The sequence below is a fragment of the Bombina bombina genome, chromosome 7 (genome assembly GCF_027579735.1).
Source record: "Bombina bombina isolate aBomBom1 chromosome 7, aBomBom1.pri, whole genome shotgun sequence".
Lineage (NCBI taxonomy): Eukaryota > Metazoa > Chordata > Amphibia > Anura > Bombinatoridae > Bombina > Bombina bombina.
Window position 1 is genome coordinate 313,897,897 of NC_069505.1, and position 26,453 is coordinate 313,924,349.

Here is a 26,453-nt window from a genome sequence, read left to right on the forward strand (position 1 = left end):
AATTAGGCCCTCTTAACCCTAAAACCAAAAAACCCCCCTTTAAATAAAAGACTAACACAATCACTTGGGGTTGAAAAGGCCGCAGCCTATTTATTATAAACATGTAATAGATAAATAACAATTAAACACTTGAAACCGTATTGGTTACCAAGTAACAAACATTAGTGCTTGCCCCGTAGGGGCTCAATAACTCTTGTAAACTTTATCAAGTCAACATATTGCTAACCTCTCCTGAAACCACAGGAGGTACCCATATTAAATCTTAAAGTTCTAAACATCAAAAACACTGCCACTGGCACGGACACTGTCCGAGCCCCGCCAAAAACTCAAGGCCTTTTCAACCCCTTCTTTCAAATTGAAATTGAAAAGCTGCATACCTATATCATTAAGGTGAACCCCATCACCCAAGAAAAAACATCTACCCGCTTCACCCTCAAACTCGACGTGCCGTATAGACACTCCCCCCCTTTGCCTAACAAAACTACTCAACACCCTGTTAATCTTCCTCCTAGATGTATCCAACCGCTTACTATCCCAAGCTGCCTTCCACACCACCCTAGGCTCCAGTTCTGACCAAACAACCAACATCTGAGGAAATAATTCCCACAAACCCAACAAATCCCTTTTCATCTTTGACACCAGATCTCTCTGTGCCGTGTAACCTAAATCGTTACCTCCAGCATGGATTACCAGAATACCTGGAGGACGAAACAACCTGGAATAATCGACTACTTGCAACAATACCTGGTCCCACTTCAAACCCCTAACCCCAAACCACCTCAACACCACCTCCTCCGCAGGCAAACCCAGCTGGCAACCATCGTTCTTCGCTGCAGCGGCCCGTCGTGCCCAGTAGATGTAAGAGTGGCCAATAAACCAACACTCAACTGGACCTAAAATAAAACACAACTTATAGAGCTAAGTACTGGCGCACATAAGACTTAAACCTTCCTGATGACCACCTCCCAATTCCTTGTATCCTTTCATCACTCATTCCTAACATTCTCGCCTCAGTAGCAGCACCAATACGAAATGAATGGGAACTAAATTCTCCGGCAGGGAAACCCACTAATGTCAAAGCCTTTCGGAACACCACCACAAACTGGAATTTCGATAATGACAAACCCCCAGCATGAATCAATAACGGACCATCACCAGCTGGTCTAATCTGCAAAAATTCCCCCACAGCCCCGACTGGGCAGCAAAGGCCCCCAATACACTGCAGCCATATTAAACGGCCTCTTCCCATCTGATCTGTCTTTGACCGCCTGAGCCAGATGACAATTTGCCGGCCGTCGGAAACCACATCACCCACTTGGATCCCACCCCTGTCCAATCTATTAGGAGCAACGACTTCAGAGACCCGAAAGGCTGCAAAAAAGGCTAACACAAAAGCCGCACGGAGCAAAGCCACTTCGAACGAATCCGCGCAGACCGAGGGTAGAACCTCTACTACCTTTTGTAAGACAGAAAAAATTACTGGTCGCCTACTGTCCACAACCGAAGGGCCCCTACACAAACCACGTCCAACCATCCTAACCACAAACAATTTTGTGATATCCTGGAAGCCCAATAACTGACACAGAAAAGCCAAAGCCGCTAAACGCCTCCGAACGACTGCTTTTGAAAACCGGGACTCGCTCCAACCCCCCATCCACTCAACCAGGGCCCGGGACCACTCAACTTCCGAAAAGGAATACCCACCTGCTTCCAAGAAGAATTGCCACTCACCCCATACCTGTCCATATGCCCTCCAAGTACTCTTGGCTAAAGCCGACCTCACCAAATTCATCAGCCTGGGAATACCGCCTTCCACAAACCCGCCGGACAGCGATCCCCTTCCATAGCAGCTTCTGGGGCCAGAGCCCGGAAACGGTCCCACTGTAAACGTGAGAGAGCATCAGCAATGTCATTAGATGCACCAGGGACATGTACAGCCCTAAAACACACGTTCAGACACTCCAAAACAAACAGGCGTAATAAAGAAACCACAGGAGGGGAGGAGGCTGACAAATTGTTAACGGACATAACTACCCCCATATTATCCGAATGGAAGATCACCTTCTTGTCTCTCAACACTGGTGCCCACAATTTTAATGACACTAACAAAGGGAACAATTCCAAGAAAACCAAATTTTTATTTAGACCAGCCTTGATCCACGCCTCGGGCCACACATCAGCGCACCATCTACCACCCAAATAGGCTCCAAAACCATATGAGCCGGAAGCGTCAGTGAAAAGGTTCAACTCAGATCCCGACACTACCTTCTGAATGATAGACTTGCCATTGTACTCCAGCAGAAAAATGAGCCACACCTTCAGGTCTTCCCTGATCAAACTAGTCACTCGAATGTGATGGTAAGGCTCTGTCGCCCCAGCAGTCGCCAGAGACAACCGCCTGCAAAAAACCCGACCGACAGGGATAATTCTGCACGCAAAATTCAGTTTACCTACAATGGACTGCATCTCACGCAACGTCAGTTTATTACAACCAACAGCCATCTGTAAGACTTGGACTAAATCAACTACTTTATCCCTAGGTAGGCTACACTCCATTGAATCTGAATCAATCTGGATCCCTAAGAAGCACAGGACCGACGTCGGGCCTTCTGACTTCTCGGAAGCTATAGGGATACCAAAATCCCTCGCAACATGCATAAAGGTTGACAACAACCGACCGCATATCTCAGACTGAGGAGGGCCAACAAATAGAAAATCGTCCAAGTAATGAACAATCGATTTTAAGCCTGATAAACGCTTAACCACCCATTCAATAAAGCAACTAAAGGATTCAAAATAGGAGCAGGAAATAGAGCATCCCATTGGTAAGCAAAGGTCAACAAAAAAGGCATCATCAAAGGTGCAACCCAACAAGTGATGACACTTAGGGTAGACAGGTAACAAACGGAAAGCTGACTCTACGTCGACCTTTGCTAAAAGCGCCCCCTTGCCGGCATTCCGGACCAAACAAACCGCTGAGTCAAAAGAAGCATAGGAGACCGCTGACAATTCAGGGCCGATGCCATCATTCACAGATGATCCCTTCGGGTAGGACAAGTGGTGAATCATCCGGAACTGGCCCTGACCTTTTTTGGGCACAACTCCTAAAGGAGAAATCCGCAAATCAGGCATGGGCAAATCAGTAAAAGGACCCGCCATGCGGCCCAAAGACACCTCCTTAGCCAATTTATCACAAATAATTTCAGGGTGAGCCCTGGCTGATTTCAAGTTACCCAGGAAAAGTTGGCCCTCCCCCGGCAAAAAAGGTATCCAAAAACCCGAGCTAAAACCAGTAAGCAACAGCTCAGCCGCACCTGCCTTACCCCGAACCTTAGCGTATTGCCTTAGCCAAGGCACCATCTTTTCTATGTTCACTGGTGTCTTGGCTCTGTATAGCCATTTCACCTGGGCGTGCGTGCGCCCGCCCGCCCGCCCTCTCTTAAAACATTTGGTGTAGGAGTGCACTCCACCACACCCTGAACACTCGTGTTTGTATTTACATGAGAGACCAAATCGGCATTGACTCTCGTTAGATTTGGAAGCACAACCCCTTCCTACCGGAGACAGCGGTATTGGCACCAGCGCCGCCGGCAATGGCGGCCCCCCCAACTCGAAAGGACTGCCCCGACCGTAAGGGGGTCATGATTTCAAGCCAGATACCCATATCTCTATCATCCCAACGCATTGCGGGCCGCACGGCCAGCCACTGACGAAACTGTTCGTCATAACGCCACCATGCTAACCCGCCATACGTACGGTATGCAGAGGAAATCTCATCGTGATAACAAAAGAGAGCCGAACCCTGCTCCGGGAACCTCTCCGTAGTGACACTGGCCAAAATACAAAAAGACCTGGACCAATTACTCAATGTTTTTGGCAACCTCCGATATCTCTTTTTTCTCTCATCCTCCTCTTTTTTACCCAAATCCCCTTTTGGGTCATCCTTAAAGTCTACAAACTGATCAACCTGGAGCAGGGAAAAGATTTCCAAGAACTCCCGTTTCCAGATCTTTTCCTTCACTTTCGATTGCAAGTGTAACCCCAAAGGGCCAATAGAACAAAGGCAAGGACGCTGAAAAGCCTCCTCAGAGACCTTGAGTCCACCCACTACACTAACCGACCCAACGGCAGGAGTACCACCCGACGAGCCCGCCGTCAACAAAACTCTTGGCTGCGACTCTACCTCACCCAAGGCCGGAGAGGCCCAAGCTCCCCCGGCTCCTTGACCACCGAACGAAAATCACTCTTCTCCACACTCGCAATCAAGTCTTTCAAACCTTGCAATAAAGTTTGCTGTTTAACCATACCCCCACCCGGCCCAATGGGCGTCCCCACACCCTGCACCTCACCTTCTTTGCAAGGCGCTGTCACAGGTCCTGAAGCAGCAGCCGTAGATACCACTGGAGTCAACCCCCTAGGCCTGGCCGTACGACGGCGATCGTCTCTGCCAACCGAACGCCTCCTTCTTGAAGACGACCTCCTCCTGGTATCGGCACGCCGCCTCCGTTCTCTGCTCCTGTCTCGAGGTGATCTGTCCAAGCCAGCCCATGTAGGCGATGAACGTGCCTCTGCGTCCTTTCTTCTTCTAGGCAGCGGCGAACGAGACCTACCCCGCCTGTAACCAGCATCCCGTGATGGAGCTGCTGCCCGGCTGATCCCATCCTCCTGAAACGACAGATTAGATGCTAGCACCACCTGCCTTCTGCAGCCTAGCCCACCTGCCGGCGTCTCCCGGCCAGTAGCGGCCGAAACACCCAGCTGCCCCCCATGCCTGGTCAAATGCGGTGATAAACAACGTAAAAGCTGCGCCAAAGTATCCAACTCTCCTACCTGGCCAGCTGCCGTAACTCCAGATGATGGGCCCTCGCCCGGATCCTCCTCTTCAAAGTCGCTTAAAACGTGCTCCAAGTTGATGGAGTCGCCGTCGTGCTCCCTGACACTGCCGCGACGGGTCAGCCCATCTTCAGCCACCAACGGACCACTAATAGCAATCACAGGCTCCACTACTAAGAAAAGAAATTATTAGCACAAAAAACACAACAAACAACCCCCCTCCCCACCCACAACAACAGGAGGGGGGAGGGAGAGAAAAGGGAGAAGGAGAGGGGGGGGGGGGGAGGTAGAGAAAGGGAGAAGGAGAGGGGGGGAGGTAGAGAAAGGGGGCAAGGGGGGGGAGAAAACACAATAAAATGACTCATTTATTTTATTTTTATTTATTTAATTTTTTTTTTTTTTTTTAAATGACTTAGGTCAAGTGAAATGAGGAGGCCAGGGAATATACATAAGACACTACAAACAGTCTGAAAAGGAAACCAAAATGATATGAAATAAACATATAAGATAAAACTGAGCCTAAAGAAGAAAAAGGGGGGGGGGGGCAGGCAAATATAAATAAACCTGTAAAACAACATAAAACAACGACAAACCATAGAACCCCATAAAATTTTAAAAGAAGTGAAAACAAACCAAGGGAAAAACAGCAACCTAAAAAGACAAGGAAAGAAAAGTTACACAAATGAATAAAAACAAGCATTCCTAATACAGGAGCGACACCTGCTGGACAAAGAAAAAATTACAGCAAACACAAAAACAAAATAAAAGCATAACCCTTTCTTTTAATAAATATTAAAATGAAGCGAAACAAACAGGAAAAAAGGCAATAGAACAAAGGAAGAATTGAACATTAAGGAGAGAGATTAATGAAATAAAGAAAAGGCTCATGACAAATAAATATAGCCCTAAAACAAAACCAAAAATACACTAAACATATTTAAAATAAGAGACAAATACACAAAGAAACATATAAAATACACCCCTATCCAACCTCACATAAAAGCTAAACCCCCACCTCAAGAAAAGCGCGCGCAAACGCCACAGGCCTCCCCTCAACAAAATGGCTACCGCCACACTCCTGAACCAGGGCCAAACTAATTACCCCTAATGAGAACTATCCCTGCTAACAAGGAGCCTTACCCTGACCCTGAATGGCTGATGCCGCCAAAGTATGAGCGCCAGACCCTCCTGGCTGCACAGCATTCGCCTGTCCGCCATCCGCCATAAGCGATGACGTCACAGGTCCTGTCCTTGCCGCACCGTCTTTATCCACCAACTCACCACCAACCACACGTCCTGAATCCACACCCGACTTTGAAAGTGCCTTCCTTGGCCGGCCAGCTGCCCTTCGAGGGCCCCCACCCTGGGCCCCACGTGACCTGCGAGCTGTTACCTCAGGGCTCAGCCGAACCGGGGCCTTGGATCTCCTCACCGGCCTCTCCTTCTGCCCAGCACCAGTGCCCGCTACTGGAAGGGCACCGGCCTCTTTAAGCTGGTCCAGCAACCAACCCGGACCACGCTCTTTTGAAAGAGCCGCCGCCGCCGCCAAAAGCTCCGTCAGGTTCTCCATACCGGTACCGCGCTAGCTGCTCCTGCTCCTAATCGGTCCGGAAGTAAGATGAACCTGACTTCCTGCCTCACCAAGCTTACCCTGCCAAGGCTCCACCCCCAAACTACAACTACCTATCCCTGCTTCTGGCCTGCCATGGGGTCAAAAGCCCCTCCTTCCAATTCATTACATCCGGGGCTGCCTGTACTGCAACTAGCTCACTGCTGATGTTTTTTTTCCTCACCCTGTATCTTAGAATACAGATTTCACTAGCCCAGTACTATTATACTACTTTATTAGTGTTTCTTGTGTATTACAACTGATCATCATTATATATATATATATAAATAAAACACACCAACATATCCCTGTAGCTGGTCTATCTAGCTGCTATGGAATGAGTTGCAGGCCTCTCTGGTGACAAAGGGGTTTATGGCTTAATATTATAATGCACTTATGTACCCAAAGACTGCAGATATGCCTGTTTCCCCTGCAGCTAAGGAAGTTAAAAAAAAACAAAAAAACACCACCACCATCCACAGTAAAAAAAAACCCACAAAAAACATTTGCATCTGATCAGTGTGTCCAGGGCTGGACTGGGACCACAAATAGAGCAGCCCCTGCATGCCAGCCTGATTTGTTCTTTAAAGGGACAGTCTACACTAAAATTGTTATTGTTTTAAAAGATAGATAATGCCTTTAATACCCATTCCCCAGCTTTGCACAACCAACATTGATATATTAATATACTTTATAACATTTAACCCTTTGAGTGCTAAGCACTTTCCCACCTGTGTGCTAAGATTTTTTTTTTATTTTTTTTTTGGCGATTACCTTTCCAATGGTGGGTCTTGGGGGTCTGTAGCTGCTTAGATGCCTGAGATACAGGCTTCTAAGCAGCATGCCCCCTGCTCCTATACTTAACATTGTTAAGTATAAAGTTGCACGGTGACGTCATCATGTTATTGCGCGTGACGTCACCACGGCAAAATGGGAGGCCCCGGCGATGCCTGTCACTCTACAGGCATGATCGCCGGGGTAGGAGTGGGTGGGAGCCCCCAGATCTCCCTCAAGGTGGGAGAGTGCTAGTGACCAGGGCCATCTTTAATATTGACTGGACCCTGGGCAAAAATGTTCTTGGGCCCCCACCACATGCAATTTCGCTCTCCACCCCAATATCCCAAAAAACAACTAAATCAATTTATTTTATAAAAAAATTTTTAATGATTAGCCCAGCAGTGGATCATCCACTGCTGGGCTAATATTTAAAAAAAAAAAAAAAAAAAAAAATTGCAAAATGTGAAATATATAAATTCCTCCACTGTGGGTTCATTTAATATGCTTTTGAATGTGATTCTGGTGTGAGGTTAGCTGGTTAAAGAGATTTTGGGCAGCCAACAGGAGCAAAGCAAGGTAAAGACTGAGGAGGAAGCATGGAGGTGCAGACAAATATAAGTTTACTGACTGGAACAGCAGAACTACTATGGGAAGCTATAAAATCTGAGACAGAGAGAAAACAAAAACTATAAAAATAAACCTTATATTAATGTGTGATGTATCAGCATGACACTATACATCAGCCACAGCAGCACATGTCCCTTCTTTGCTAGGAACAAGTTCTCTCTCACCCTGTACTAGACAATGCTGCATGGGGAGGGGTATGTGTGCACTCACTTATTCTTCTCACTGACACCTTTCTACAAAGCACTGTTCCCCTAACAAACTTCAGTTAGTTGATCTTAGGGCCACAGCAGAAAGAAGAGGGCTAAGGGGAACAGCAAACTGGATGCTGTCTGCCCAAGGCTGCATGGATACAGCGTGAGACAAGTCACACAGCCTCAAGACAAAAGAGAGCAGTGTGTGTGTGCTTTCTGCTGCATGCGCCTACAGTCAGCCCTACCCAGAAACAATCCCCACCATCAAAGCAGTTACCTGGTAACAGTGGTAACCCCAGCAGGACCTTTTCTGATGTAATGGGATTGGCTGGATGCTGAGTTAGGGCTTAGCATTCAGTGCTACACAGTGCACATCTAAAACAGCACAGGGCAATAGCTTGGCATGTCACATGACAACGGCACGGTCTGGCACAGTTTCTCACAAATAAATATAAGCAGAGAACTTTTGACTGGGACAGTATTAGGACTGACTGTGTGTGTTCCCCATGTCACATCAGCAGTCTGGTATGAACCAAACAAAAACCTTTTTTTTTTTTAGGACTCGTTGGCCCCTCAACAAAGACTGGGCCCTGGGCAGCTGCCCCTTTTGCCCTGTGTTATTTTTTTTTTTTTTTTTTTTTTTTTTATTTGAGTTAATATCTCCATCACATTAACAATCTTGGAACACATAGATACAATAAAAATAAAAAATGTCAACGCCTCGCAGGGCTATACAGACAAAATAATATTCATTATACAAATTCCGACATATCTAAAACCACTGTGTCAGTAATTACCTTTAGTCTATCAAAGGATTATGGAGACATTAAAAAAGAAAAAAAGAAACCCCTAATTTTTAAATCTTGTCATCAAACAATACATAAATTCGTGCTGATTGTAATACCATGAACGTATACAGTTATAACAATTTTTTTACTCTTATATTGCCTTGTTATTTAACCCAGACTAGTAGTATAATTAATTAGGAGAATCTCGATTAAACAAAGTTAGACGAACTAACATTAACACAATTACCAAAATAACAACAAACAAACAAACAAAAAGAAAAAGAAAAAAAGATGGTCACAAAAACGGCGTTCCCTCTCCACTCTGAGACCCCACCCATCACTAACCAGTCAAGTATCTAGCTTATATTGCTAGAGTTGACCCTCCTTCCCAGATGTCTGTACCTATCGGATAGTACTAACTGTTGAAATAGCATAGAATCCTGTAGATGGGATAAGATCTGGCTTTGTAAATTCTCTGATAAATTATAACCGCTTCCCATTTAGCCAAGAATAATTTAAGATGGTTATTACAATAGATCATGGGGTCTTTACTGTCTGCTATAAGTTGAGTTAGCATATTACTAGTAAAAGCTGTAATACTCGGCGCATTTTTATCCTTCCAGTTACATAGAATCAGTTGCCTAGCCACCAATATAGCTGTATTAATTAGCTGTTTATTAATCATTTCTTTTTCTGTCACCAAAAATATAATTTGTTCTACGTAAAGTTTGACTTTGGATCTTAGGAACTTATTGAGCCAGAACACAACTTTACACCAGTATTGTTGAATCTTGGGACATGAGTGGAAAACATGGATCAAATCTGCCTCAAGAGAGCTGCATCTTGAGCACGTCACTATTTCTTGTTTCTTCCATCTAGATATCCACCATGGAGTCAAGTAGGCTCTATTTAGTAGTTTTATATGCGATTCTCTAAATGAAATCACTCGTGTATATTCAAGAATTAATGTGAAGCTTTTTTTAAAGCGATCAAAAGTTACATTTCTAATATCCCTGCTCCACTTAACATACAAATCTGAAATTTTTCCCTGGGCTTCTGTAGAAATTATATTCTTATAAAGACAGGAAATTGAATAATTCCCAGCTTGATAGATATTAATACTCAATTCTAAGAGCCCTGAGATATTTATATTTAAATCAATTCATTTTTTAGCATCGATAAAGTGACGCACTTGTAAATAAGCGAAAAAATGTATTCTTTTTAAGTTAAATTCTTTCATTAGAGAGTGAAAAGTCTTGACAGTTTTGGATTGTATATCTATTCTGTTTTCATTTACTGATTTGCAAGATGACTGCCTTATGATGTAAAGTTAAACATGCAATCCAACTTACAGATTAGTAGAATCCAGCAGAGTAGCTTAACTCAGACAAATTCCACAGCAGAGATTTATGAATCCTTCAAGCTTTATTGTTGCAAACAAGAATTCTGAGGTTCCAGAAGTGGTAATTGCCAGGTAAAAAGAATTTGCCTCTACAAAGCTATTAGCAGAGTTCTAGCAAACTTACACATTGAAAGTGAAACTAATTTACACACACAAGTGAAACAAAATGGAGGCAGGAAGTGACCTCAAAAAGGTCAGAGGTAGAACAGAGAATATACATTAAATTGAATACAATAATAAAACATAACACTAGAGGGAGCACAAGAACTAAAATAGCATTTAAAGATGTACATATGAATATATGGACAGAACACTCCCCGTCTGGTATCTGTAGATAGCACTATATAAATAAAACAATAAACAATAAACATAAAAATGTTGATTGAAGTCTCTTTATCCATGAGATCTGCAAGACAAAGAAAGAGAGAAAACATACAAAATGCAATTGCAAACATATGTCCATGTTGTTTTCGCATGATAATTCTTGAAGAGAAGCAGGGCTGGCACTGTCCCCTGTAGTCATCTCTCTATTGTAATCCTTTTGTCAACCAGTGTCTATGTTTATAATCACAGTCCATGTGAAATAGAAGAAGTACAACTTCTGTAATCCAAGACCAGCTACACTGGTAAGAAGTGTAGTAGCTTGAAGATGGTTCTCTTTATCAGGTCCCACAAACTGAAATGTAGTACTGGTTGATGTTGTATCTGTAGCGTTTAACAAGAATGCGGGTCCTGTCAACCATGACAATTTCATGAATTGTGCTGAAGTTAATGACCTGGTTGCAAGATCTGCAGTATTTTGGTCAGTAGGTACGTAATACCATTTCTCTGGTTTTGTAGATCTCCTGATGCGTTCTACTCGGTTGTTGATAAATCCTTCATGTGGTTTTTCTTCAATGTCGGTCACTTTTTGGTAGGCCACAACTGCAATAGCTTCTGTAGATGCATCTGAGAAGATGTAGATCTCAGTTTCTGTAGTTGTTGATAGAGACGTAGAAGCATAACAACGTGTAATACAGAGCTTTTCAAGAGCCTTCAAAGAATCCGTCCACTTTTCCCACATCTGACGTTTCTCTGTAGGTAGTAAAGTATCCCAGGATTTTGACTCAGATGAAAGCTGTCTAAGCAGAGACTTTCCTTGTATAGTCACTGGAGCTACAAACCCCAGTGGGTCATAAAGACTGTTAATAATTGATAAAACACCACCTATAGTGTATGGCTTTTCATCAGTAGAAACTTTGAAAACAAATTCATTAGTTGAAATGTTCCAATGTAGACCAAGACTTCGTTGTACAGGTGGTGTATCTGTACCTAGATCTAAGTCTTTGAGGTCCGTTGCATGGTCTGCTGGAGGAAAGGCTTTCAACACCTTGCTGCTGTTTGAGACTATTTTATGAAGCCTTAGGTTTGCTACAGATAGCATCTTTTGTGTTCTTTTAAGCAGATCAATGGCTTCTTCATCTGTCGGTACAGACTTGTTTCCATCATCCACATAGAAGTTTCTTTCTACATATTGTCTGGCATCTGTTCCATATTCCATTTCACCTTCTTGAGCTGTTCTTCTTAGTCCATATATTGCCACTGCAGGTGATGGACTGTTGCCGAAAACATGCACTCTCATGCGATAATCTATTATCTCAGCACTAGTATCATTGTTGCGATGCCACAAAAACCTGAGGTAATTCCTATTGTCTTCTCTAACAATGAAACAATAGAACATCTGTTGTATGTCAGCCATGAATGCTACAGGTTCTTTCCTGAACCTGATCAATACTCCTAAGAGACTGTTAGTAAGGTTAGGTCCAGTAAGAAGAACACTATTGAGTGACATGCCTTCATACTGTGCACTTGAATCAAACACAACCCTTATTTGACCTGGTTTGCGTGGATGATAGACGCCAAATGAAGAAAGATACCAACATTCTTCACCTTCTTTTAGTGGAGGAGCTGGCTCTGCATGCTTATTTTCAAATATCTTCTGCATAAATGATACAAAGTGTTCTTTTATCTTCGGATCTTTCTTTAGAGTACGTTGTAAGGAAGAAAGTCTAGAGAGTGCTTGAACTCTGTTGTTGGGTAACCTTTGTCTTGGATTGCGAAATGGCAGAGGGGCTACCCAACTGTTTGAGTCATCCTTGTAAAACTCTTTGTCCATTAACTTGAGAAATTCTTTATCTTCGATAGAAGGAGCTATTTTATTGTCATGCTGTGTTGTGTGGAACACTGTACTTCCAATGTTGTCATCATCTGGTAAGGGAGTAACTATATCATCTTGACTGGCATAGTATGAATGTTCATAGATTCCAGGTTTCTCCTTTACATGGTAGTGATTTGGGCATGGCTCAAAGTAAGATGGACGTCCATTAATTAACACATTAGTTTTCAAGGAGTTAGTAATATCTGTTCTGTAGATTTTTGCTATACAGGCATCTCCAACTATTACCCAGCCAAGGTCAAGTCTCTGAGCGTATGGAGAATTATGAGGTCCATTACATTGCTGGCGTACCTTGTGTATTCTTAGAATGTCTCTACCAAGTAAAAGCAATATCTGGGCATTCTTCTCTAGAGCTGGTATGCAACTAGCTATGTGTTTCATGTGAGGATGGTAATGTGCTATTTCTGGCGTATTAATCTCATCCCTGTTATCTGGAATTTGATTGCATTCAATAAGTGTAGGTAAAGGCAACTGTATACCATCTGTAATAGAAGCTATTATGAAATCACTAGCTCTTCTTCCTTTTGTTTCAAACTGACCTGCACATGTACCAAGGGTGTAAGATGAAGGATTACCATTTACGTTGAATATGTTGAAGAATTCAGTTCTAGCCAGTGATTGATTGCTCTGATCATCCAGAATTGCATACATTCTTACTGATTTATCAGGCTCTCCCTTAGGATACACTTTAACAAGACATATTTTAGAGCAGGACCTTCCACTAAGTCCTTCACCGCATATTTCAGTACATTTTGAAGCAACAGATGTTTTGTTTGTTGTCTCTTCTGCTTTCTCCCCGCCATGCTTTTCAGTAGGGGCAATACTTTCAAGTGGAAGGGAACTTGAAGACTCTGGGTGGAGAGCAAACACATGTCTGTCACTATTGCATTCTGAACATCTAATATTGGCTTTACAGTTTCTAGAAAGATGATCTGTTGAAGCACAGCACCTGAAGCATAGTCCATAATTTTTAAGAAGCTCTATGCGTTCTTGCAAAGGTTTTTCTCTAAAGCTACGACATTTCTTAAGTGGGTGAGGCTTCTTGTGCAATGGGCATTCTTGAATTAAATTCTTTAATTTCTCACTTTGCATTTCCTGTCTGGGAGGTGCTACATCTGTCTTTTGGACAAATACTGATTTCTTTGAGTTCTTGAATCTTGAAGTTTCTTTCTCATGTTCTGGAGAAGTCACTGCCCACTGATTTAATTCGGTTAAAGAGAAACTTGGATCATTTCTTGTCCTTGCTATGTCTTGGATGAACTTACTGAAAAAGGAAAAGGGAGGGAATGATACATTATTCTTTTGCTTGTATCTTGATCCTTGTGTTGCCCATTTATCTTGAAGAGCATGAGGTAACTTCGCCACAATTGGATTTACACCTTGTGCAGTATCAAGATAACACAGTCCTGATAGACATGGATCTGCTTTAGCTGCTTCTAGTTCCAGCAGAAGATCACTTAACTCTTGTAGCTTGTGATTGTCCCTAACTGTGACTTTTGGAAATTTTTGTATTTTCTTTAAAAGGGCATTTTCAATTACTTCTGGACTACCATAAGTCTGATCCAAACGTTCCCAAATCATTTTTAAACCTGCAACTGGGTTGTCTACATGGACAGCTCTGAGCCTCTTGACACGTTCTGCAGATTCAGCACCTAACCACTTTACCAGCAGATCAAGCTCTTCTCTAGCAGATATACCTAAATCTTCAACAGCAGTCTTGAATGTAGACTTCCAAGATCTGTAGTTCTCTGGCAGATCATCAAATTTTGTAAGACTTGTATTAGTAAGCTCACATCGAATCATATACCTTGCAAACTCAGACATCTCTAACCTTTCAGTCTTTGTTACTGGAGGTGCCTGAAGATCACTTGGGTAATAGGAATTGAATGCTGAGGGATAGTATGGGTTCGCTGATACATTTAATCCAGCTGAAGCCTTTTCTTTCACTGATCTTAATGGAGGTGACTGTGATGGACCCCATACTTATTTGTTAACAAGAGGTTGTGTGATTTGTGCATTGACACCTGAGCTGCTTATCCGCTGAATTGCATCTGTTCTGGCTGGAGCAATTGGATCGCTATTGAGATGTAAATCATTTGTGGTAGGGTGCACATCATTCCAACCTCTGTCTTTATGAGCATTGCCTCCTTCTTCCTCTTCAAAGGAGTTGTAGTGTTTTCCATTCTGGTTAAGAACATAATCACATGTTCTCTTCTCTGGGTAGTCTGATCCCACCAGACTGACAGAATATTCTAGGAGCTCTTCTGTATTGGCTGCCTCAAGTACCTTTTTTTTTTTTTTTTGAATAATATTTTTTTATTGAGGTATTGAGTTATAACAACAAGATAAAAAATATGTCCAGTCTCAAGTCATAGTTAACAGAAGTGATTATACAATTCTTGTACAGGTAGTAAACTTAAGCTAAGGCATTGAAGTGTAAGCATTATAATTATGAGTGCTATGTGTAGCTCATAGCGGTATTGTATACAAATGAGTAAAAACTTCCATAGTGCAAAGAAACATATTCAACAAAGAGAGAATTGCTGCCGGAATAAATTATAATACTATGTCTGTAGTTTTGATCCTGTAGTAAATGATATGAAGCATTAACTATACAAGAGGTTAATGTATACCGAAGATGGGTGGCTGGAACAAAGAAACCTCTTTTTTTATCTATAATAATAATAAGAATGATCCCCAAGTTGCAGTGTGTATCATAAAATAGAGTGTTTATTTAGAGCATCCTGAGGCAAAGCGGGGGTTAGTGATATGACTTTATTGGGGTAAGGGAGAGACAGCGGACAAGAGCCGCTCAAAATTAGAGTAAAGGGAGGGGGGGGGGCAGTTAGAATGTCTATCCAACAGAACTCTTGGGTCTCTACACTTTATGGTTAATATATGGGTGGTATCAAGGAAAAGAAGTTATGTGTTCACACAGTTAATAATATATGACTATTTGGAGTGTAGAGACAGGAGGTAGGGGCTATTTCAGATGAGGTCCCAAAAATCTAGGGCTAATAGTTTTAAGGAGAGAGATGAGATATTACTATGAGTACACTCAGAATGGGCCCACATACTGCAGGTCTGAAATTGTGGTGTCAATAGCCCCTATGAACCAGCACAGGGAATATCTAAGTAACAGCATTGAAATCCGGAGTGGTTGAAGATGGACTATAATAAAAAATAAACAGTTATGCTCCCTGCAACCATGGAGGTATATTTCTATAGGGATTATGCATTATGGGTTGGGGTGAGAATTAACAATCAATCAGACTCTGTATGCCCTCTAAACTGTTAATATTAGGGATAGTGGGAGCAATGAGGAGCTCAGCACACAGTCTATTGCCCAGAAGTAGTATTATGAAGACCAGCTCTTATAGACTTATCTATTAAGGGGGATAATGAAGCAGTTTGACCTTATGAGTGAGATTCTCAGTCCCAGATATACTAAAACTTACACTATGGATATTCTATAAGTCCTTATAGAGTGACAAAGGTCTATACACACAATTAAGTAAAGATGTGACCGGGCTGTTTAGAAAACATTAATAGGATTGTATTTGTGAGAGTATATTAGCCCTATAGTAGGCCTTGAAACACAAGCACTTGGCATGAAGGTGACCTCTACATATCTGAATCTATAGATTAAATAGCTATCTAGGGCCAATGACCAAAGCTAGTCTACGTTATACGCAATAAATATTAAATGTTTATGATAGGTCTCCAACAAGGCTATCTGCAGTTATACTAAGATACCAAATATGTAATAGTAAAATGGCATTCAGCGGTGGCCACATGTGTAAAGCGGTCTAGTAGGCATAATATGTATAATATGTCGCAGGCTATAATGACGCACATAATACTGTAAGATAAATATGTCCCTTAATGGTCAGCTAGCCCAAGTATATATGTTATGGACTTTTGACCATTTCTAATGGTAGTAAATTAAAGTATATGGTATCAAATGATAGGCATGTAAACCAAGATGTGAAGATCTGCTAAGAGAGATAAATGTTGTAATTCTAGCAAGGAGCTTACTATTTTCAAAAGCTTAGATATTAGGATGGTAGATATATGAATTACATGTAGCTGGAGGAAGTTATGTGTTTAAAACTATAAGAGTAATATGCTGTGGGTATGAAGAAGCAGTCTTGCAGGTTAGAGAGTGTAGGGCATTAATCATATAGCATAAGTATAGCCCAACTATAATATATCATGGTATGTAGACAGTAATGAGGATCTCATATATCTGACATGCGGATATAAATATTTTAGGGTCACCCCTACTTAACAAGAAAAGGGTAGATAATATAAAACAACTGAGAACATTAGTACCCCATGAACCATGTACCAAAGTGTACAAACCTTCAAGCATGTATATATATATATAAAAAGGGATAAGTAGTAATAGAGGGGTTAAATTTGCTGAACTCTTAGCTAGAGAAGTGTACCTTAACAGTAGGGATAACATAATATATACGGTGCAAACATGGTACGGTGTATCACCAACTAAAAAAAAAATGTCAGCTCATGCGTCCCAAAAGACAGTTTAGGCTGTTATATGTGTCTTGAGAAGCTGTCTTTTAGCCTATGCCTGTGATCGAAAGTACTCCAATCTCTGTCAACTGTATTGAGATGTAGAGACTGCTTAGCCAGGCGGAAAGGTTCCGTATCCAGTCTCCACGATACAGGTATTGATGATCACAAAGAGCCGATCCTCCATAGGGCAGAGAGTGCAGCCCAACTCCGCAGAGCAGCCTGTATGACAAAGTTCCCGGAGGGTCAACCAGGTATGTGTTCACCTTCAGGACCGCGGTTATCTTAGCTTCTAGCATGGCTAACTCAGGATCCGGTGCTCTCAGACTAACTCGTAAGTCCCTTTCGTTCGGCTCATGATGACATCTGTAAGCTCCTGTCAGAACAGTAGCCGCTTTCAGGGGAGCAAGAATTTTTGAATCATGCAGGGACTGCGGTCGGGTAGATTTAGTGGAACTCTGATTGTAGCCGCCATCTTGTCTGTGAGGTGGAATGTAGAACTGCTCACGGAGCTGGGTAAGTAGCATGTTCAATTCAGAGAAGTGATCGTCCAGACTCTCACAAACCCGTTCTTCGAACTTATGTAGGGCAGCCTCCAGATCCATTTAGGAGGTGCGATGAGATGGGCACTTCAGGAATGCTAGGGGAAAGTATAGCCCCTCCGCCTTGTGAGATAATTTAGGCCCCGAACTGTAATGTCACTTAAAGAGCTCAAGAGTCAATAACTGGAGGACTCATGCTGCAGAGGGTTAACAGATGTGGTTATCTTCAGCCTCTTAGAAGTTTAAAAGTCTAGTCCATTAGATAATTGTCTATCTTTTATCAATTATAGTAGGAGAGCTCCGTGAAAACACGTCTACTCTCCTTGCTGGTTAGCTCCGCCCCCCGCCTCAAGTACCTTTAATCTTGCCATGGCAACAGCTACTTCTTTTTCATTTTGCAGTATTTCTAAATCTGTTTCTTTTTTCGCTGCTTCTAATTCTTTTTCCTTCTCCCATTTTGCTGCTTCTAATTCTTTTTCCTTCTCCCATTTTGCTGCTTCTAATTCTTTTTCCTTCTCCCATTTTGCTGCTTCTAATTCTTTTTCCTTCTCCTGTTTTGCTGCCTCCATTTTCAGTGTTGCTTCTTTTTTACTAAAAGAGGCGCGCACCATTGCAGCTTCTGCTTCTGCACGTGCTTTGATAATGGCGGAGCTTATAGATGAAGAGGAAGTACTTCTATATTTAGCAGAGCGAATTGTTGAGGCAGCACGCTGTGATCTGGATTCTAGCAAGTCTGCAATCCTGCTTTCAACTGTTGCTAATGTGCTTTGCACTAGTTTCTTGCGCTGTAGATTAGATTAATTAAACTGGGTTTGAATTTGCACAGTTTCCTCAACATTAGTTTTTGATAGCAGATTAAAATATTTGCGTGACAACCTTTCATAATTTTCATAACAAGCATTAAGTCTGTCAGCAATCTTGTTTAACTGTTCTTTGTCATTAATAGTTTCATTTGCTAAAGATACACATTTTCTAAGCTTCTCCCACATTTGATCCAATGCATCCACTAATTCATCTTTCTCAGCTTGATAACTTTGTATGACTTTCTCAGTGGGTTTTATTGTACGCTGTGGTCTAATGCTCTGCTCTTTCTCCTGTGACAGTGTATCTTGTATTGCAAGTTCATTTTCAGACAATTTAAGTAACTAGATTAGAGCTATTTTAACTGCAGTCATAAATTTCTCTGAGGAATCTGACAGTTTATACAAAGTTCAGTGTACACTTCTCAGTTGCAGATGATCTTGTGTGAGACAGTGCAGATGCTTAATGGAATCTTCCTTGTTAAATGCAGAAACATTTACTGAGCTGTGTGCAGCAAGCAATGCAGCTTCTCATTTATATTATATAAAGTCCTTAGTTACACACTGAGCTGTGTACAGTTTACCAAACATGAGTCTTTCTACTGAAGATTAATAACTCTGAAGGTATTCTTTTTACTATTCTGTTTTCATTTACTGATTTGCAAGATGACTGCCTTATGATGTAAAGTTAAACATGCAATCCAACTTACAGATTAGTAGAATCCAGCAGAGTAGCTTAACTCAGACAAATTCCACAGCAGAGATTTATGAATCCTTCAAGCTTTATTGTTGCAAACAAGAATTCTGAGGTTCCAGAAGTGGTAATTACCAGGTAAAAAGAATTTGCCTCTACAAAGCTATTAGCAGAGTTCTAGCAAACTTACACATTGAAAGTGAAACTAATTTACACACACAAGTGAAACAAAATGGAGGCAGGAAGTGACCTCAAAAAGGTCAGAGGTAGAACAGAGAATATACATTAAATTGAATACAATAATAAAACATAACACTAGAGGGAGCACAAGAACTAAAATAGCATTTAAAGATGTACATATGAATATATGGACAGAACAATATCTATTAATTGCACAATTTTGGTAAGTCCTTTTTCCTTCCAATCGTTAAAAGCAGAGGTTTCCATACCACTGATGAATTGAGGATTTGCCCTAATCGGTAAGTATTGTGACATTTTAGTCTCTGAGAGTAAAATCTGGCATATTTTTTTCCAGGCCTGTGTAATATTATGAACTGTATATTGAAAGCTAATTCTTTCAGATAGTTTTGTCACGGGAAAATGCAAAAGAGCTGTAAGAGATAACGGAGAGATTGCAATCTCCTCATTTTTATAATTAGTAATATATTCTTTACCTGTTAGCCCTCTAGAGTGTTTTTTGCTAGACCTACCCAATTATAATATTTCAAATTAGGGAGAGCCATCCCTCCATCTATTCTCATATGTGCCAGATTTTTAAGTGCTATCTGTGGTTTCCTTTTCCCCCATAGAAATTGTAAACATTGTGTGTTCTATACAAGGTATATTCTAGACTGCTAGTTCATGTGGGCCGTATAGATAACATTGTGTTCACGCCCGCATTGTTATTTAAGATTTAGCACAACACAGTACTAAATGCAAGTCAATAAATAATAAATCAAAAGTCATGTGATCAGGGGGCTGTCAGAAGATGCTTAGATACAAGGTAATCACAGAGGTAAAAAGTATATAGTGTATAGATATTCACATTGTTATACAGCACAGCATATTTATCAGGGTATACATACTCATCCTATTTATACAGAACAGTGTATTCATCAGGGTATAGTGTATAACACATCATTATAAAGCACAGCATATTTATTAGAGTACACATATTCATCCTCTTTACAAAGAGTCATGTAAATATAAGAGTATAGTGTATATATATATATATTCCATCATTATACAGCACAGCATATTTATCATGGTATACATACTCATCCTATTTATACAGAGCAGTGTATTCATCAGGGTACAGTGTATAGCACATCATTATAAAGCACAGTATATTTATTAGAGTACACATACTCATCCTCTTTAAAAAGAGCCATGTACATATAAGAGTATAGTATATATATATATATATATATATATATATATATATATATATATATATATATATATATATATATATATATATATATATATATATATATATATATATATTCCATCATTATACAGCACAGCATATTTATCAGGGCATACAAAATACTATTTATACAGAGCCGTGTATTCATTAGGATATAGCATATAGATATTCACATTGTTATACAGCACAGCATATTTATCAGGGTATACATACTCATCGTATTTATGCAGATATTTGTACCTATCAGGGTATAGTGTATATATATTCATATTGTTATACAACACAGTGTGTTTACTGCTAGTGTATAAATGCCCAGTATCATTATAAAGTGTATCATGCTGTAAGAAATTATCTATGGAAAAGGTGGCAAAACCAAACACAGACAGAAGTGGAAATTTTAATAAAAAGAATATATTGTTTACAAAATCAACACAACTGTCCTAAAAATATATATACAAAATGTTATGCAAAAAGAATAAGAAAATGCAAAAACACAAACAAAAAATCTAATTAAAAAACTCACACTGCTAGCAATGAAAGAGGGATATAGCTTTTATCCCACAATAATACAAGCTAGCATTGACCACAAGGTAATGTCACCCCCAGTGTTTGATGGGGAAAAAAACAAATGGTAAAGGAATACTTTCATGATTCAGATAGAACATGCAATTTTAAACACTCCTATTATCAAATTGTAAGGAGCCAGCTTATTTTTGGTTTAGCAGCTGGGTAGCGCTTGCTGATTGGTTGCTACATTTAAACACCAATCAGCAAGCGCTACCCAGCTGCTAAACCAAAAATTGTCCGGCTTCTTACATTTTTGCTTTTTCAAATAAAGATACCAATAGAACAAAGAAATATTGATAGTAAGAGTAAATTAGAAAGTTGCTTAAAATTGCCTGCTCTATCTGAAACATGAAAGTTTAATCTTGACTAAACTATCCCTTTAAGTCACAATAATAAAAAAAAAATATAGTGACCCAAAAAACAATATGTCAGTGATTTCTAAATAATAAATCCTTCTAGGGAAAGAAACATCAATATTATTGTAAACAATCTGTGGGAATAAATAGTAAATTATTACAAGTTATTAGACAAAGAAATATACCAGTATAGTTACCACTCTGATGAAGCTGAAGATTTAGGGAGCTCACATTCTGACTGCTCCCCAAAAGACTGCTGGCTTTACTGAATTTTGGTAGGATTTTTATACTAAATTTGAGTGGATCATACACTAGAGACATTGGGACATTTTGAAACAATTTACTAAACATTTAGCAGTTGGCTCCAATTGTTTTGACCTAATCAAAGATTCCCTGCAACTCATGAATTTTAAGTGAGGAGGCTCCAGTATTGTTTTGTGCTTTTGGACTATAAAATCGAATTAGCATTTGCATATCTTAGCCAGTTTAGTGTCTTTTGTATTGCTGAGTATGGCACCATGATTTTACACCTCTATGAGATAACCTAGATGTTGGCTAAAGCCTATTGATTGTACAGATAATCAGGAGGACAGTCGCATTATACAGTTGCTAGTTAAAATTATATCACAGTGAACTAACTTTACTTTTCTCATCTTTAAAATTATTTCTTATTTATTCCTATTTTTGGAATATGAGGCCAATTCTTACAATGCTCATTATCAGTGTGGATGTATACTCACAATCTTATACAGAGAAGCACGTGTATTTGTTTTTTTTTTTTTATTAAATTTTTATCATACAAAAAGAAAAAAGAAAAATACAAGCAACACACATATAACACACATTTCTCCATACATGGAGATTACAACATAAAAGAAGAATGTATAAGAAGGGACAAAAGCCCAATAGCCAAAACCCTTTCCCGGACAACTCAAAAAAAAAAAAAAAAAAGGTAGTGAGAAAAATAAAAATATTCCCTCTCTCCTCTCGCCCCCCCCCCCCCCAATCTAGTTTAATGTTGATGATTTGTTCTATATATTGTACGAAATCATTTCCCTGAAGGCCCACGAAAACCCTCCACCTTCTACAGAATTTCTCTCCTGAGGGCCCCTCCAATTTTGACTCATACGCTGCCTTAATTGATGAATCTAATAATGCTTTCCTCACTTCTGGGATAGTGGGTGTCTTACAAGAAATCCAATATTTAAAGAGAAGTGTTCTAATAGTTATTAATGCTACTAGTATAAAATCAACATCCTTATCCCAAGCGGCGTGGGATCTTAAAAAAAGAATAGAGTCTTATGTTAGCTGAATCTTTTTCTTTACTATATTAGAGAGAAAATATTCTACCTTCATCCAAAATTGATTTACTTTAGGGCATCCCCAGACTAGATGAATCAAGTCAGGGTCTTGAAAGTGGCATTTAGAACAGATATTAAACACATTTTTGTTCCACTTAGCCACTCTCCGAGGGGTTAAATAATCTCTGTGTATCACCCTAAATTGAATTTCCCTATAATAAGACGAGGAAAACAACCTCTGTGCAGTCTTCCCACTCTTTAAGAGTATTGTCTCAAGATCAGGAGAATCAACCAGTGTTGACCACTGGGAAGTCAAATCTGCTAAAACCAATGTTTCTTCCAGCGATACCAAAAATTTATAGATAAAGGATAATAATCCCTTCCTAAACTTTACCAGATCAACCAACGGATGTTGTTCCCACATCTGGGGATCCAAATTCACTAGTTTAAGGATATAGCTTTTTGCTTGAATAAAATAGAATATATGTTTTTTCTGAGCTTCCAGGAAAATCTCTTGAAATCTATCGAATGTGTAAACTTTATTTGACTCAGAGTCATAGAAGTCCTTCACTATAAGTGGTCTTCCTGGTGACCATTTTTTAAAAGTGTCCACCATATTACCTAGAGGGAAGTGTGTATTGCCAGTTATCGGCAACCATTTTGAGATATTCTGCCTCATTCCAACCGATTTAGTTAACCTTCTCCAGACTATTATTATATCTCTATACAGAGGGTGTTCCAATAATCTCTTTCCTAATTCTTTATTTGAAGCAAACAAAATGTAATTTAAGGAGAGCGGGGCACAGACTTGATTCTCGAGAATCTCATCCGAGTATACAAAGGATCTTGTTAGCCAATCCATAGGGAATCTTAAGATGGCAGCCTGGTTATATCTCTCTAGATCGGGTAAAGGGAGCCCGCCTTTAAAATAAGGTTGATATAACTTGGCTAATTTCAGTCTTGGCTTTCTCCCGCTCCAAAGAAACCCTCTCAAAGCTTGATTAAAGAGACGTAGATCAGCCTTGTTTATTAAAAGAGGAAACATCCTCAAAGTGTACAGAATCTTAGGGACAATAAACATCTTATAGAGAGCTATCTTACCTGTCAGTGAAACCGGGAGTAAGACCCATGATTTTAGCTTTTCTCTGCTATCCCTCAGTACTGATACAAAGTTATCTTTATATCAATCTGCTGTATTAGCGGAGATCTTCAACCCCAGATATTCCAAAGAGTTAGTTTCTATAAACTGAAAGGGTTGTGCTTCCCCTGAATTGTGCTTCAGCCACAGGATTTTAGATTTCAAGAAGTTTGTTTTGTACCCTGAGGCTCTACCATAGTGTTCAAGCAGATTAATAATTGCACCAATCTGTTTTCTTGGCTCAGCAACAAATAGCAGAAGGTCATCTGTGAATAGAGCAGTTTTAAATTTTACCTGATCTATATTTATTCCGATCAACATGTTTCTTAATCTAATAGCCAAAGGTTCTATTATAAGATCAAACAATAACGGAGACATCGGGCATCCCTGACGGGTGCCTTTAGTTAGCATAAATGATTTTGACATGGAGTTATTAATCAACAAAGAGGCCTTAATATCTAAATATACCTTACCGACAAAATCCCTAAAAAGGCCCCTAAATCCAAATCTCTCTAGTACCTGGAACAAGAAGGGCCACTCCACCCTGTCGAAGGGCACGTGTATTATTACTATTGCTTATTACTGAGTTATATTCGGGGGGGGGCAAAAACTGTTTTACACCAGTGCCCTCTGCTGAGTAGGTCTGGTACTGCAACTAGCTCATGGCTGATATTTTTTTTCTTCACCCTGTATCTTAGAATACAGATTTCACTAACCCAGTACTATTATACTACTTTATTAGTGTTGCTTGTGTATTACAACGGATCATTATATATACATATATATCTATATAAAAAGGCTAGATTACAAGTGGCATAGTTTTTTTTTGCGTTTGCAAAATCTCCGCTAGTGTTAAGCTTTTTGCGCTAGTCAGGTTGCGTTTGCATTAAAAGTGAAAAAAATAATATTTTGTGCTAGCGTAACCCGAATAGCGCAAAAATCCTAACGATTTTTCGCATGCACATGCATCATTAAAATCAATGGAGAGAAAAAAAATGGAAAAAAATCTAACACCGTAGATCATGCAAACACCATTGCATTTTTGCATTTCCCATATAAGTCAATGGAGAGAAACACAATGTTGGAAAAAAAACACCCATTGCGCAAACAACATAGCATATTCGCATTAGCAAATGCGACATATTTGCAGTAAATATATATATATATATATATATATATATATATATATATATATATATATATATATATATATATAGTTAAAATCTTTATTAAATATGAATATTGCATATTTATATATATATATATATATATATATATATATATATATAAATATATATGTGTGTACATAAATATGAATGTTTTTATATGTGTATATATGACTGCAAATACATATATACACATATAAATACATTAATATATACCAGAGTGTGTGGAAGTGGTAAAGAACCACCTCCTGAACAGAATACGCTAATAGCACTCTAGTTAATGAAAAAGATGTATATCACAATATTTTAATTACATAGACAACTTAACAAGAGTTGTTAAAGATGAGGTGCAAATGCTAAAACTTAGTTTTTTGGGGGGGGGTTTTGTTTGTTTTTTTATTACCAAAAAAGAAAGACAGTTAACAATAAGTTTTAACAGAGACGGCGAAAAATAAAATACCAATATAGATATGCAAATAGAGATATGCAAGAGTCAATATATCATACAAATTATGTTCCTCATAAATACATACTTGATCTCATGAATTGTTGGAATTGGAAAATATCTTCAGCAAGTAAAAATTAAACACCTTTTCCGATTAAACCAAACCAATTCTAAAGTGGCATATTTTCTTTATAAATAAAAACTCAAACAAAGCCTCAAACTCCCATTGTGATATACTCAGCATACAAATAACCCCAACCGACAGACAATCGAAACCAAAAAACAAGACAAAAAAAAAAAATTAACCCAGAACTCCCCCCCCTACTACCATCACATATGTTCACTCATATATACTGCCACTCCCCTGTTAAATTAGCTTCTAATATATAAAGAGAATTCTTGAAAGGTTGAAGGACCAGTTTTTGAGTTTCCTGTTCTAATGTCTTAATACATATCCCCCACTTATTCATAAAGAATTTAATATTATTATCTATCTGTGTCTGAACTGAAGCTTGTTCTAAAAACATTTGATATGTTATCCCGTTTTTAAATTCGGAAAATTTAGGTTCTTTGCTAGACTTCTAATATTTTAATATGTTTTCTACCAATCAAAATTGCTGTATTTATTAATAAATAATTAGAACCTGCTTCCTCCTGGGTCACCAGAAAGAATACTGCATATTTATTTACCTGAAAATATTGGTTCAAAATTTTAGTGGCCCAGAATGAAATTTTCACCAAAAATCTTTGTATTACTGGACAAAGCCAAAAAAGGTGGATCATATCTGCTGCATAGTATTTACATTTACTACAAACTATCTTCCTACTAAATTTATCCCACCGGGCCTGCCAACCAGGTGTATAATAACATTGATAGAGGATCTTTACCTGTTGTTCCCTAAAATATTCTCCTTTCATCGCCTTTGCCACCCTGTCCCCTGAATTCTTCATTAGATCTAATTCTAGTTGGCTTCTACAAAGTGGAACCCATTTTAATTCCAGATATCTTACATTGCTTTGTTCTTGAAATGTTAATA

General features: G+C 39.6%; 1 protein-coding gene across 1 annotated transcript in view; it reads right to left on the reverse strand.

Moving 5' to 3' along the window:
* LOC128666382 (prothrombin-like) overlaps nucleotides 1–10,544 on the reverse strand; it is a 111,750-nt gene extending 101,206 nt beyond the window's left edge. The window contains exon 1 of the mRNA XM_053720946.1: nucleotides 10,178–10,544. The gene's annotated coding sequence lies outside the window, so the exon portion shown is untranslated. The remainder of the gene's footprint in view (nucleotides 1–10,177) is intronic.
* Nucleotides 10,545–26,453: the final 15,909 nt, after the last annotated feature.